This window comes from Piliocolobus tephrosceles, chromosome 7 (assembly GCF_002776525.5).
Source record: "Piliocolobus tephrosceles isolate RC106 chromosome 7, ASM277652v3, whole genome shotgun sequence".
NCBI lineage: Eukaryota > Metazoa > Chordata > Mammalia > Primates > Cercopithecidae > Piliocolobus > Piliocolobus tephrosceles.
The window spans coordinates 42,255,648-42,270,950 of NC_045440.1; positions in this window are offsets into that span (position 1 = coordinate 42,255,648).

A 15,303-nucleotide genomic window follows, 5' to 3' on the forward strand; every position below is an offset into this window, starting at 1 on the left:
CAGGAGGAGATGCGCTCTTATTTTTTGAATTTCCAGCTTTTCTGCCCTGCTTTTTCCCCATCTTTGTGGTTTTATCTGTCACTGGTCTTTGATGATGGTGACGTACTGATGGGGTTTTGATATAGGTGTCCTTCCTGTTTGATAGTTTTCCTTCTGACTGTGAGGACCCTCAGCTATAGGTCTGTTGGAGATTGCTTGAGGTCCACTCCAGACCCTGTTTGCCTGGGTGTCAGCAGCAGAGGTTGCAGAAGATAAAATATTGCTGAACAGCGAGTGCACCTGTCTGATTCTTGCTTTGGAAGCTTCCTCTCAGGGGTGTACTCCACCCTGTGAGGTGTGGGGTGTCAGACTGCCCCTAGTGGGGGATGTCTCCCAGTTAGGCTACTCAGGGGTCAGGGACCCACTTGAGCAGGCAGTCTGCCCCTTCTCACATCTCAACCTCCGTGTTGGGAGATCCACTGCTCTCTTCAAAGCTGTCAGACAGAGTCGTTCGCGTTTCACAGGCTTCTGCTCCTTTAGCTGAGCCCTGTCCCCAGAGGCGCAGTCTACAGAGACAGGCAGGTTTCCTTGAGCTGCTGTGAGCTCCACCCAGTTCGAGCTTCCCAGCGGCTTTATTTACCTACTTAAGCCTCAGCGATGGCGGGCGCCCCTCCCCCAGCCTCGCTGCTGCCTTGCGGTTAGATTGCCGCAGACTGCTGTGTTAGCAAGGAGAGAGGCTCCGTGGGCGTGGGACCCTCCCGGCCAGGTGTGGGATATAATCTCCAGTGTGCCGGTGTTACAGCGCAGTATTGGGGTGGGAGTTACCCGATTTTCCAGGTGTTGTGTGTCTCAGTTCCCCTGGCTTGGTAAAGGGACTCCCTTCCCCCTCGCGCTTCCCAGGTGAGGCGATGCCTCGCCCTGCTTCAGCTCTCGCTGGTCGGGCTGCAGCAGCTGACCAGCACCGATTGTCCGGCACTCCCGAGTGAGATGACCCCAGTACCTCAGTTGAAAATGCAGAAATCGCCGTTCTTCTGTGTCGCTCGCGCTGGGAGATGGAGACTGAAGCTGTTCCTATCTCTTTTCATGATATTCTAAAGAGCGTTTCCAAATGTCCTTTCTCAGATTCCACAGAAACAGTGATTTTAAACTGCCCAATCCAAGGAATGATTTAACTCTATGAGATGAATACAAACATCACAAAAGAGTTGCGCAGAAACCTGCTCTCCAATTTTCGATGGAAGACATTTCCTTGCTCGACACAGGCCTCCGGTTTCCACTTATCACCCCTTTGTAGAACACTCAGAGACAGACATTCAAACTGGGAAATGTAGAGTAAGCTTTAACCCTGTGAAAACAATGAACATGTCACAGAGCCATTTCTTCGAGTGCTTCTTTCTGTTTTTTACTGGACGACATTTCACTTTTTGTCATAGTCTTCAATGTCCTCCGAATATCACTCTTTTGGTTTTACAGGAACAGTGTTCAAACTGTGCCTTATGAGAAGAAAGTTATAACCCCCTGAGTGGAATGCACACATCACCAAGCAGTTTCTCAGAATGCTTCTCTCCCGTTTTGATCTGACTCTATTTCCTATTTCACTATAGGCTGAAATGTGATCCAAAATATCCCTTCGCGGATCCATCCCATGAGGGTGTTCCCTAGCTGCGCAATGTAAAGAAAGCTTCATCTATGTGAGATGAATAAACATAGTGAAAAGCAGATTCACTGAAAGCTTCTTTCCAGCTTTTATCTGAAGATATTTTTCTATTTCACCATAGCCCTAAATGTGCTCCTGAAGCTGCCTTCCTGGATCCGTCCATGACAGTGTCCCAGCTGTGTAATGTAAAGAAACTTTTTCTGTGAGATGATTACAGATATCACAGATTAGTTTCTTAGAAAGCTTCTCTCAAGTTTTACTCTGAGGCAATTTCCCTTTTTACCATCGGCATCAACGTGGTCCCGAATATCACTTGGTACCTGTTTCTCCAAAAGGGTTTCCACGACGCGGTATGTGAAGAGAGGTATAACAGTGTGAGTGGAATGCACATGTCACAAAGCAGTTCCTCAGAAAGCCTCTCTCCAGTTCCGGTCTGAACATATTTCCTTTTTCTCCTTTAGAATCAATGTTTCCCGAATATCCCAGCACACTCTAAACATACACAGGGTTAGAAAATTGCTCAATGAAAAGAGAGGCTTAACTGAGTGAGAGAAATTATGACCACACAAAGGAGTTTCACAGAATGCTTCCTTCTGTGTTTTACCTGAGGATGTTTCTTTCTCCATATTCTAAGGATCATTCTCATATGTCCTTCCTCAGATTCCACATAAACAGTGATTTCAAGCTGCTGAATCGAAGGAGTGGTTTAACTTAGTAAATGGTTTAACTCAATAAATGGTTTTATTTCAGTATATTTCACTAATCACCATAGTTCTCAGTGTTCTCCGAAATATCACTTTTACGGTTTCACAGGAACAGTGTTCAAATGCTGTCTTGTTAGAAAAGAGGTCTAATTCCCTGAATGGAATGCATACATCACAAAGTCGTTTCTCAGAAAGATTTTATCCAGTTTTTATCTGAAGATATCTCCTCTTTCACTGTAGGCCTGAATGTGCTCCCGAATGTCCCTTTTCGGATCTGTGCATGACGAAATGTCCAAATTGCATAGTATAAGAAAAGTTTTAACTATGCAAGACGAATAAATATATCTAACACAAAGCAGTTTCACAGATATCTTCTTTTCAGTTTTTGGCTGAGGATATTTACTTTTTTGCCATAGCCCTCCATATACACACACGTATATTTCTTGGTAGCTCTTTCTCCAAAAGGGATTCCAGAATCCTCTAGGAGAAGAAAGGTATATTTCTGTGAGTCACATGCACACGTCACACAGCAGCTCCTCATAAGGCTTCTCTCCAGTTTATATCGGAAGACATTTCCTTTCTCACCGGAAGCCTCAAAGTGCTCCAGAATATCCCCTCACAGACTAAACAAAAACAGTGTTACAATACTGCTCACTGAAAAGAGAAGCTTAACTGTGTGAGTGGAATTCACGTGACACAAAGCAGTTTCACAGAAAGCTTCCTTCTGAGATCTCTTTGAGGTTATTCTTTTTTCAGGATATTCTAAAGAGCGTTCCCAAATATCCTTTATCAGATGCCACAAAAACAGAGATTTCAAGCTGCTCAATCCAAAGAATGGTTTAACTCTATGAGATGAATACAAACATCGCAAAGCAGTTGCTCAGAAAGTTTCTCTGCAGGGTTCATCGGAAGACGTTTCCTTGCTCACCACAAGCCTCCGGGCGTCACTAAATATCCCTTCACAAATTCTTCAAAGACAGAGTTTCGAAACTGGAGAACATAGAGTAAGCATTAACTCTGTGAAGTGAGTGCACATATCAGAGAGCAGGTTCTTGGAACACCTATTTTTCCATTTTATTTCAGTATATTTCCCTATTCACCATAGTCCACATTCCACTTCGAAGTATCACTTTTTCCATTTCACAGGAAATGGAAATTTCAAGCACTACCTTGTGAAAAACGAGGTATAACTCCGTGAGTGGAATGCATACATCACAAAGGAGTTTCTCAGAAAGCTTCTATCCAGTTTTTATCTGAAGATATCTACTCAGAGAGCCGATTCTTGAAATGCTTCTTCCTCGATTTTATTACAGTATATTTCAGCATATTTCACTCCTCGCCATAGTCCTTAATGTGCTCCAAAATATCAATTTTTCGGTTTCACAGAAACAGTGTTCAAACACTGCCTTGTGAGAAAAGACAACTCCCTGAGTGGAATGCATACATCAGAAAATTGTTTCTCAGAAAGTTTCTATCCACTTTTTGTGTGAAGATATCTCCTTTTCACCATAGGAGTGAATGTGCGCCCGAATGTCCCTTCGTGAATCCGTGCATGACAGAGTTTCCAAACTGCGTAATATAAGAAAAGTTTTAACTATGCGAGATGAATAAATATTTCTAACACAAAGCAGTTTCACAGAAATCTTCTTTCCAGTTTTTGTCTGAGGATATTTCCTCTTTCACCATAGCCATCCGTATACTCCCGAATGTCTCTTGGTAGCTTTTTCTCCAAAAGGGTTTTCGGAGTCCACTAGAAGAAGAAAGGTGAGTAGAATGCACACATTATTCTGTGAGTGCAAAGCACACGTCATTCTGTGAGTGGAATTCTGTGAGTGGAAAGCGCACGTCACAAAACAGCTACACAGAAAGCTTCTCTCCATTTCTTATGTGAAGATATTTCCTTTCTTGCCATAAGCTTTAAAGTGCTCCTGAATATCCCTTCACAGACTAAATAAAAACAGTGTTATGATATTGCTCAATGAAAAGAGAAGCATAACGGTGTGAGAGGAATTCCCCTGACACAGAGCAGTTTGACAGAAAGCTGCCTTCTGGTTTCTTTTTGAGGTTATTTCTTTTTCAGCATATTCTAAAGAGCGTTTCCAAATGTCCTTTCTCAGATTCCACAGAATCAGTGATTTCAAACGGCCAAATCCAAGGACTGTTTAACTCTATGAGATGAACTCAAAGTTAACAAAAGAGTTACGCAGAAAATTTCTCTCAAATATTTGATGGAAGACGTTTCCTTGCTCGACACAGGCCTCCAGTTGCCACTTACTATCCCTTCAAAGAATCCTCAAAGACTGACATTCAACCTGGGAAATGTAGAGTAAGCTTTAACCATGTGTAAAAGTGGACATGTCAGAGAGCAGTTTATTCGAGTGTTTCTGTTTTTTATTGGACATCTCAATTTTGCCATAGTCGTCAATGTGCTCCGAATATCACTCTTTTGGTTTTACAGGGACAGTGTTCAAATTGTGTCTTATGAGAAGAAAGTTGTAACTCCCTGAGTGGAATGCACATGTCACAAAGCAGTTTCTCAGAAAGCTTCTCTCCCACTTTGATCTGACTGTATTTCCTATTTCAATACAGGCCCGAATGTCATCCCAAATATCCCTTCGCAAATCCATTCACGAGGGAGTTTCCAAACTGTGTATTGTAAAGGAAGCTTCATCAATGTGAGATGAATAAACATTGCAAAAAGCAGATTCAAAAAACTTCTTTCCCATTTTTTTCTGAAGATATTTCATTTTTCACCATAGTTCTCAAAGTGCTCTCGAAGTTCCCTTCGTGGATTCGTCCACGACAGTCTCCAAGTTGTGTAATGTAAAGAAAGCATTATAAATAATAGATAACATAGATGTGAAGTGATTGCACATATCACAGAGTACTTTCCCATAAAGCTTTTTCCAGTTTTATTCTGAGGCTATTTCCCTTTTCACCATCTGCATCAATATTTTCCCGAATATCACTTGGTACCTGTTTCTCCAAAATGGTTTCCCTGACGCTGTATCAGAAGAGAGGTATAACACTGTGAATGGAATGCTCACGTCACAAGGCGGTTAATCGGGAAGCTTCTCTCCAGTTTTTGTCTGAACATATTTCTTTTTTCACTGTAAGCCTCAAAGTGCTCCCGAATATCCCGTCACACGCTAAGCATACACAGGGTTAGAAAACTGCAAAATGAAAAGAGGGGCTTAACTGAGTGAGTGCCATTAAGACGACACAGAGAAGATTCACAGAAAGCTTCCTTCTGGATTTTACCTGTGGATATTTCTTTGTCCATGTCTAAAGATCGTTCCCAAAAGTCCTTCCTCAGACTCCACAAAAACAGTGATTTCAAGCTGATCAATCCGAGGAATGGTTTAACTCTATGAGACGAATACACTTATCTCAAAGGAGTTCCTCAGAAATTTTCTCTGCAGGTTTCATCGGAAGACATTTCCTTGCTCACCACAAGCCTCCACGCATCACTAAATATCCCTTCACAGATCCTTCAAAGACAGAGTTTCGAAACTGGGCAACATACTGAAAGCATTAAGTCTCTGAAGTGAATGCACATATAAGAGAATGGATTCTTGGAACGCTTCTTCCTCGATTTTATTTCAGTATATTTCACTATTCGCCATAGTCCTCAAAGTGCGCCAAAATCACTTTTTCTGTTTCACAGGAACAGTGATCAAACACTGCCTGGTGAGAAAAGAGGTATAACTCCCTGAGTGGAATGCGAACATCACAAAGTCTTTTCTCAGAAAGCTTCTATCCACTTTTTATCTGAAGATATCTCCTTTCTCACTGTAGGCCAGAATGTGCTCCCTAATGTCCCTTCGCGGATCCATGCATGACAGAGTTTCAAAACTGTGTAAGATAAGAAAAGCTTTAATTATGCGAGATGAATAAATATATCTAACACAATGCAGTTTCACAGAAATATTCTCTCCAGTTTTTGTCTGAGGATATTTCCTTTTTCACCAGAGCCATCCCTCTACTACCGAATGTCTCTTGGTAGCCTTTTCTCCTAAAGGGATTCCGGAATCCTCCAGAAGAAAGGTGAGTGGAATGCACACATCATTCTGTGAGTGGAATTCTGTGAGTGGAATGCACACATCACAAAGCAGCTCCTCAGAAATATTCTCTCCAGTTTCTATGTGAAGACGTTTCTTTTCTCATCATAAGCCTCAAAGCGCTTCTGAATATCCCTTCGCATACTAAACAAAAACAGTGTTATGATACTGCTCAATGAAAAGAGAAGCTTAGCTGTGTGAGCAAAATTCACTTGACACAGAGCAGTTTCCTAGAGAACTTTGATCTGGTTTTTATCTGTGGTTATTCCTTTTTCAGCATATTCTAAAGAGCGTTTCCAAATGTCCTTTCTCAGATTCCACAGAAACAGTGATTTCAGACTACTCAATCCAAAGAATGTTTTAACTCTATGAGATGAGCACAAACCTCACAAAAGGGTTGTGCACAAATCTTCTCTCAAATATTTGATGGAAGACATTTCCTTGCTCAACACAGGCCTATGGTTGCCACTTACCATCCTTTCGCAGAACCCTCAAAGACCGACATTCAAACTGGGAAAAGTAGAGTAAGCTTTCACCCTGTGTAAAAATGGACATGTCAGAGAGCAGTTCCTTCGAGTGCTTCTTTCTGTTTTTTATTGGACATTTCAATTTTGCCATAGTCTTCAATGTGCTCCGAATATCACTCTTTTTGTTTTACACGAAGAGTGTTCAATTGTGCCTTATGAGAAGAAAGTTATAACTCCCTGAGTGGAATGAACACGTCACCAAGCAGTTTCTCAGAAAGCTCCTCTCCCGTTTTGATCTGACTGTATTTCGTATTTCACTACAGGCCCAAATGTGATCCCAAATATCCCTTTGCGGATCCATCCATGAGAGAGTTTCCAAGCTGTATAATGCAAGGAAAGCTTCATCAATGTGAGATGAATAAACGTAGCAAAAACCAGATTCACAAAAAGCTTATTTCCCGTTTGTTTCTGAAGATATTCCGTTTTTCACCATAGATCTCAAAGTGCTCCCAAAGGTCCCTTCGTGGAATGGCCCATGACAGTTTCTAACTTGCGTAATGCAAAGAAAGCATTATCTATGTGAGATGATTACACATATGACAGAGTAGTTTCCTAGAAAGCTTTTTCCAGTTTTAGTCTGAGGCTATTTCTCTTTTCACCATTGGCACCAACATGTTCCCCAATACCACTTGGTACCTGTTTCTCCGAAAGGGTTTTCCCAAAGCTGTATGAGAAGAGAGGTATAACACTGTGAGTGGAATGCAGACGGCACAGGGTAGCTCGTCGGAAAGCTTCTCTCCCGTTTTGGCATCAACATATTTCCTTTTTCACCATAAGCATCAAAGTGCTCTCGAATATCCCGTCACACGCTAAGCATACACAAGGTTAGAGAACTGCTCAATGAAAAGAGGGGCTTATCTGAATCAGAGTCATTAAGATGACACAGAGCAGTTTCACAGAAAGCTTCCTTCTAGATTTTACCTGAGGATATTTCTTTCTCCATGTTCTAAGGATCGTTCCCAAATGTCCTACCTCAGATTCCACAAAAACATTGATTTCAAGCTGTTCAATACAAAGAACGGTATATCTCTATGAGACAAATACACACATCGCAAAGCAGTTGCTCAGAAATTTTCTCTGCAGGTTTCCTCGGAAGACGTTTCCTTCCTCACCACAAGCCTCCGGGCGTCACTGAATATCCGTTCACAAATATAACCCACTAAGTGGAATGCACACCAAGCAGTTTCTTAGAAAGCTTCTCTCCCATTTTGATCTGACTATATTTCCTATTTCACTATAGGTCCGAATGTGATCCCAAATATCACTTCATGGATACATCAATGAGGAGGTTTCCAAGCTGTGTAATGTAAAGAAAGCTTCATCTATGTGAGATGACTAAACATAGCAAAAAGCAGATTCACAGAAAGCTTCTTTCCCCTTGTAATCTGAAGATATTTCATTTTTCACCATAGTCCTCAAAGTACTCCCGAATGTCCCTTCAGGGATCCGTCCATGACATTTTCCAAGCTGGATAATGTAAAGAAAGCATTATCTATGTGAGAAGATTACACATATCACAGAGTAGTTTCCTAGAAAGTTTTTTCCAGGTTTAGTCTGAAGCTATTTCCCTTTTCACCATTGGCACCAACATGCTCTCAAATATCACTCGGTATCTGTTTATCCAAAAGGGTTTCCCGGATGCTGTTTGAGAAGAGAAGTATAACACTGTGAGTGGAATGCACACGTCACAAGGCAGTTCCTCGGAAAGCTTCTCTCCAGTTTTGGTCTGAACATATTTCCTTTTCCACCGTATGCCTCAAAGTGCTCCCGAATATTTCATCACACACTAAGCATACCCTGGGTTAGAAAACTGCTCAATGTAAAGAGAGGCTTAACTGAGCAAGAGCCATTAAGATGACACAGAGCAATTTCACAGAAAGCTTCCTTCTGGATTTTACCTGAGAATATTTCTTTCTCCATGTTCTGAGGATCATTCCCAAATGTCCCTCCTCAGATTCCAAGAAAACAGTGATGTCAAGTTGTTCAATCCAAAGAACGGTTTAACTCTATGAGACGAATACACACATCACAAAGCAGTTGCTCAGAAAGCTTCTTTGCAGGTTTCATCGGAAGACGTTTCCTTGCTCACCACATGCCTCCGGGCGTCACTAAATATCTCTTCACAGATCCTTCAAAGACGGAGTTTCGAAACTGAGCAACATAGAGTAAGCATTAATTTTGTGAAGTGAATGCACATATCAGAGAGCAGCCTCTTGGAACGAATCTTCCTCGAATTTATTTCTGTGTATTTCACATTTGCCATAGTCCTCACTGCACTGCAAAATATCACATTTTCGTTTTCACAGGAAGTGTTCAAACACTGCCTTGTGAGAACAGAGGTAGAACTCCCTGAGTGGAATGTAGACATTACAAAGTCGTTTCTCAGAAAGCTTCTCTCCACTTTTTATCTGAAGATATCTCCTCTTTCACCATAGGCCTGAATGTGCTCCCGAATGTCCCTTTGCAGATCCGAGTTTGATGGAGTTACCAAACTGTGTAATATAAGAAAAGTTTTAACTATGTGAGATGAATAAATATATCTAACACAAAGCAGTTTCACAGAAATCTTCTTTACAGGTTTTGTCTGAGGATATTTTGTTTTTCACGAAATATTAGCCATCCCTTTATTCCCGAATGTCTCTTGGTAGCCTTTTCTCCAAAGGATATTCCGAAATCCTGTAGGAGAAGAAAGGTGAGTGGAATACACACGTCATTGTGTGAGTGAAAAGCACACCTCACAAAGCAGCTCCTCAGAAAGCATCTCTCCAGTTTCTATCTTAAGATGTTTCCCTTCTCAACGTAAGCCTCAAAGCACTCCTGAGTATCCCTTCGCAGACTAAACAGAAACAGTGTTTTGAAATTGCTCATTAAAAGCGAAGCGTATCTGTGTAAGCAGTATTCACGTGACAGAGAGCAGTTTCACAGAAAGCTTCCTTTTGGTTTCTCTCTGATTTAATTTCTTTTTCCGAATATTCTAAAGAGCGTTTACAAATGTCCTTTCTGAGATTCCAGAGAAACAGTGATTTCAAGCTACTCAATTCAAAGAATGATTTACCTCTATGAGATGAGCACATACTTCACAAAAGAGTTGTGCAGAAAGCTTCTCTCAAATACTCGATGGAAGGCATCTCCTTGGTCGAAACATACCTCCGGTTGCCACTTACGACCCCTTTGCAGAATGCTCAAAATCGACTTTCAAATTGGTAAATGTAGACTCAGCTTTAACCCCGTGTAAAAATGGACATGTCAGAGAGCAGTTTCTTCCAGTGCTTCTTTCTGTTTTTTATTGGACATTTCAATTTTGCCATAGTCTTCAATATGCTCCGAATATCACTCTTTCGGTTTACAAGAACATTGTTCAAATTGTGCCTTATGAGAAGAAAGTTATAACCCCCTGAGTGGAATACACACATCACCAAGCAGTTTCTCAGAAAGCTTCTCTCCCGTTTTGATTGGACTATATTTCCTGTTTCATTCTAGGCTGGAATGTGATCCCAAATATCCCTTCCTAGATCCATCCACGAGGGAGTTTCCAAGCTGTGTAATGTAAAGAAAGCTTCATCTATGTGAGATGAATAAATAAAGCAAAAAGCAGATTCACAGAAAGCTTCTTTCCCGTTTTTATCTGAAGATATTTCATTTTTCACCAGAGTCTTCAATGTGCTCCCGAAAGTCCCTTCGTGGATCCATCCATGAGAATTTCCAAGCTGTGTAATGTAAAGAAATCTTTATCAATGTGAGATGATTACACATATCACAGAGTATTTTCCCAGAAAGCTTTTTCCAATTTTAGTCTGAGGCTATTTCCCTTTTCACCATCGGCAGCAACATGCTCCCGAGTATAATAGGGTACCTGTTTCTCCAGAAGGGTTTCCCTGACGCTGTATGAGAAGAGAGGTATAACACTGTGAGTGAAATTCACACGTCACAGGGCAGTTCCTCGGAAAGCTTTCCTCTAGTTTTTGTCTGAACATATTTCCTTTTTCACCATAAGCTTCAAAGTGCTCCCAAATATCCTGTCACATGCTAAGCATACAAAGGGTTAAAAAACTGCTCAATGAAAAGAGGGGCTTAACTGAGCAAGAGCCATTAAGACGACACAGAGCAATTTCACAGAAAGCTTCCTTCTGCATTTTATCAGAGGATATTTCTTTCCCCATATTCTAAGGAACGTTCCCAAATGCACTTCCTCAGATTCCACAAAAACACTGATTTCCAACTGTTCAATTCAAAGAACAATTTACCTCCATGAGACGAATACACATATTGCGAAGCAGTTGCTCAGACAATTTCTCTGCAGGCGTCATCAGAAGACATTTCTTGGCTCAGCAGAAGTCTCCGGGTGACACTAACTATTACTTCACAGATTCTTCTAAGACAGAATTTTGAAACTGGGCACCAGAGAGTAAACATTAACTCTGTGAAGTGAATGCACATATCAGACAGCAGTTTCGTGGAACGCTTCTTCCTCTATTTTTTTCAGTATATTTCACTATTCGCCATAGTCCTCAATGCACTCCGAAATATCACTTTTTTTTGGTTTCACAGGAACAGTGTTCAAACACTGCCTTGTGAGAAAAGAGGTACAACTCCACGAGTGGAATGCATGCATCCCAAAGTCGTTTCTAAGAAAGCTTCTATCCACTTTTTATCTGAAGATATCTCCTCTTTCACCATAGGCCTGAATGTGCTCCCGAATGTCCCTTCATGGATCCGTGCATGAGGGAGTTTCCAAACTGCATAATGGTAGAAAAGTTTTAAATATGCGAGATGAATAAATATATCTAACAGAAAGCAGTTTTACAGAAATCTTCTTTTCAGTTTTTGTCTGAGGACATTTTCCTTTTCACCATAGCCATCCCTACACTACCAAATATCTCTTGGTAGCTTTTTCATCCAAAAGGGATTCTGGAATCCTCTAGGATAAGAATGGTAAGTGGAATGCACACGTCATTCTGTGAGTGCAATGCACACGTCATTCTGTGAGTGGAATTGTGTGAGTGGAATGCACACGTCACAAAGCAGCTCCTCAGAAAGCTTCTCTCCAGTTTCTGTCAGAAGATGTCTCTTTTCACACCATAAGCCTCAAAGCACTCCCGAATATCCCTTCACAGACTAAACAAAAACAGTGTTATGATACTGCTCAATGAAAAGAGAAGCTAGACTGTGTGAGTGGAATTAACGTGACACAGAGCAGTTTCACAGAATGCTTCCTTCTGATTTCTTTCTGAGGTTATTTCTTTTTCATGATATTCTAAAAAGCATTTCCAAATGTCCTTTCTCAGATTCCACAGAAAAGGTGATTTCAAACTACTAAATCCAAAGAATGATTTAACTCTATGAGATGAGCACAAACTTCACAAATGTGTTACGCAGAAAGCTACTCTCAAATATTCGATGGAAGACATTTCCTTGCTCAACACAGACCTCTGGTTGCCCCTTACTATCCTTTCCCAGAACCCTCAAAGACCGACTTTCAAACTGGGAAATGTAGAGTAAGCTTTGAACCTGTGTAAAAATGCACATGTCAGAGAGCAGTTTCCTCGAGTGCTTCTTTCTGTTTTTTATTGGACGACATTTCAATTTTGCCATAATCTTCATTGTGCCCTGAGTATCAGTCTTTTGGTTTTACAGAAACACTGTTCAAACTGGGCTTATGAGAAGAATGTTATAACTCCCTGAGTGGAAAGCACACGTCACCAAGCAGTTTCTCAGAAAACTTCTCTCCCGTTTTGATCGGACAATATTTCCTATTTCACCATAGGCCCAATATGATCCCAAATATTCCTTCAGAGATCCATCCAAAAGGGAGTTTCCAAGCTGCATAATGTAAAGAAAGCTTCATCTCTGTGAGATGAATAAACATAGCATGAAGCAAATTCACAGAAACCTTCTTTCCAGTTTTTATCTGAATAGATTTCCTTTTTCACCACAGTCCTGAATGTGTTCCCGAAGGTCCTTTCCTGGATCCATCCATGACAGTTTCCAAGTTGCGTATTGTAAAGAAAGCTTTAGCTATGTAAGATGATTACACTTATCAAAGAGTAGTTTCCTAGAAAGCTTCTTTCCAGTTTTTCTCTGAGACTATTTCCCTTTTCACCATCGGCATCAACATACTCCTGAATATCACTTGGTACCTGTTCCTCCAAAAGGGTTTCCCCGATGCTGTATGAGAAGAGAGGTATAACATTCTGACTGGAATGCACATGAGACAATGCCGTACCTCGGAAAGCTTCTCTCCAGTTTCGGTCTGAACATATTTCCATTTTCACTGTGAGCCTCAAAGTGCTCCCGAATATTGCATCACACGCTGAACATACACAGGGTTATAAAACTGTTCAATGAAAGGGAGGCTTAACTGAGTGAGAGGAATTAAGACAACACAGAGCAGTTTCACAGAAAGCTACCTTTTGGATTTTAGCTGAGGATACTTCTTTCTCCATATTCTAGGTATCGTTCCCAAAGTTCCTTCCTCAGATTTCACAAAAACAGTGATTTCAAGCTGTTCAATCCAAAGAAAGGTTTAACTCTATGAGACGAATACACGTATCGCAAAGTCGTTGCTTAGAACGTTTCTCTGCAGCTTTCATCGGAAGACGTTTACTTGCTCAACAGAAGCCTTCGGGTGTCACTAAATATCCCTTCACAGATTCTTCAAAGACAGAGTTTCGAAACTGGGCAACATAGAGTAAGCATTAACTCTGTGAAGTGATGGACATATCAGAGAGCAGATTCCTGGAACGCTTTTTCCTCGATTTTATTTCAGTATTTTTCACTGTTTGCCATAGTCCTCAATGCGCTCTGAAATATCCCTTTTTGGGTTTCACAGGAACAGTGTTCAAACACTGACTTGTGAGAAAACAGGTATAACTCCCTGAGTGGAATGCATATGTCAAAAAGTCGTTTCTCAGAAAGCTTCTATCCACTTTTTATCTGAAGATATCTCTTCTTTCATCATAGGCCTGAATGTGCTCCTGAAGGTCCCTTAGCAGATCGTGCATGACAGAGTTTCCAAACTGAGCAATAGAGGAAAAGTTTTAACTATGTGAGATGAATAAATGCATCTAACACAAAGCAGATTCACAGAAATCTTCTTTCCAGTTTTTGTATGAGGATATTTCCCTTTTCACCATAGCCATTCCTACACTCTTGAATGTCTCTCGGTACCTTTTTCTCCAAAAGGAATTCTGGAATCCTCTAGGAGAAGAATGGTGAAAGGAATGCACACGTCATTCTGGGAGTGGAATGCAGACGTCTTTCCGTGAGTGGAATTCTGTGAGTTGAATGCACACGTCACAAAGCAGCTCCTCAGAAAGCTTCTCTCCAGTTTCTGTCTGAAGGCATTTCCCTTCCCACCGTAAGCCTCATATCACTCCCGAATATCCCTTCACAGACTAAACAAAAACAGTGTTATGATACTGCTCAATGAAAAGAGAAGCTTAACTGTTTGAACGGAATTCACCTGACACAGAGCAGTTTCACAGAAAGGTTCCTTCTGCTTTCTCTCTGAGGTTATTTCCTTTTCAGGATATTCTAAAGAGCATTTCCAAATATCCTTTCACAGATTCCAAAGAAACAGTGATTTCAAACTACTCTATCCAAAGAATGATTTAACTCTGTGAGATGAAAACAAACGTCACAAAAGTGTTGCACAGAAATCTCCTGTCAAATATTTGATGGAAGGCATTTCCTTGGTTGAAACAGGCCTCCGCTTGCCACTTACTATCCCTTCACAGAACTCTCAAAGACCGACTTTCGAACTGGGAAATGTAGAGTAAGCTTTAACCCTGTGTAAAAATGGGCATGTTGGAGAGCAGTTTCTTCGAGTGCTTCTTTCTGTTTTTTATTGGACATTTCAATTTTGCCATAGTCTTCAATGTGCTCTGAATATCACTCTTGGTTTTCCAGGAACAGTGTTCATATTGTGCCTTAGGAGAAGAAAGTTATAACTCCCTGAGTGGAATGCACACATCACCAAGTAGTTTCTCAGAATGCTTCTCTCCCATTTTGATCTCACTATATTTCCTATTTCACAAGAGGCCCGCATGTGATCCAAAATAACCCTTCGTAGATCCATCCATGAGGGTGTTTCCAAGTTGTGCAATGTAAAGAAAGTTTCATTTATGTGAGATGAATAAAGATAGCAAAAAGCAGATTCCCAGAAAGCTTCTTTCCCGTTCTGATCTGAAGATATTTGGTTTTTCACCATAGTCCTGAAAGTGCTCCTGAAGGTCCCTTCCTGGATCTGTCAATGACAGTTTCCAAGATGCGCAATGTAAAGAAGGCATTATCTATGTGAGATGATTACACATATCACAGAAAAGTTTCCTAGAAAGTTTTTCCACCTTTAGTCTGAGGCTATTTCCCTTTTCACC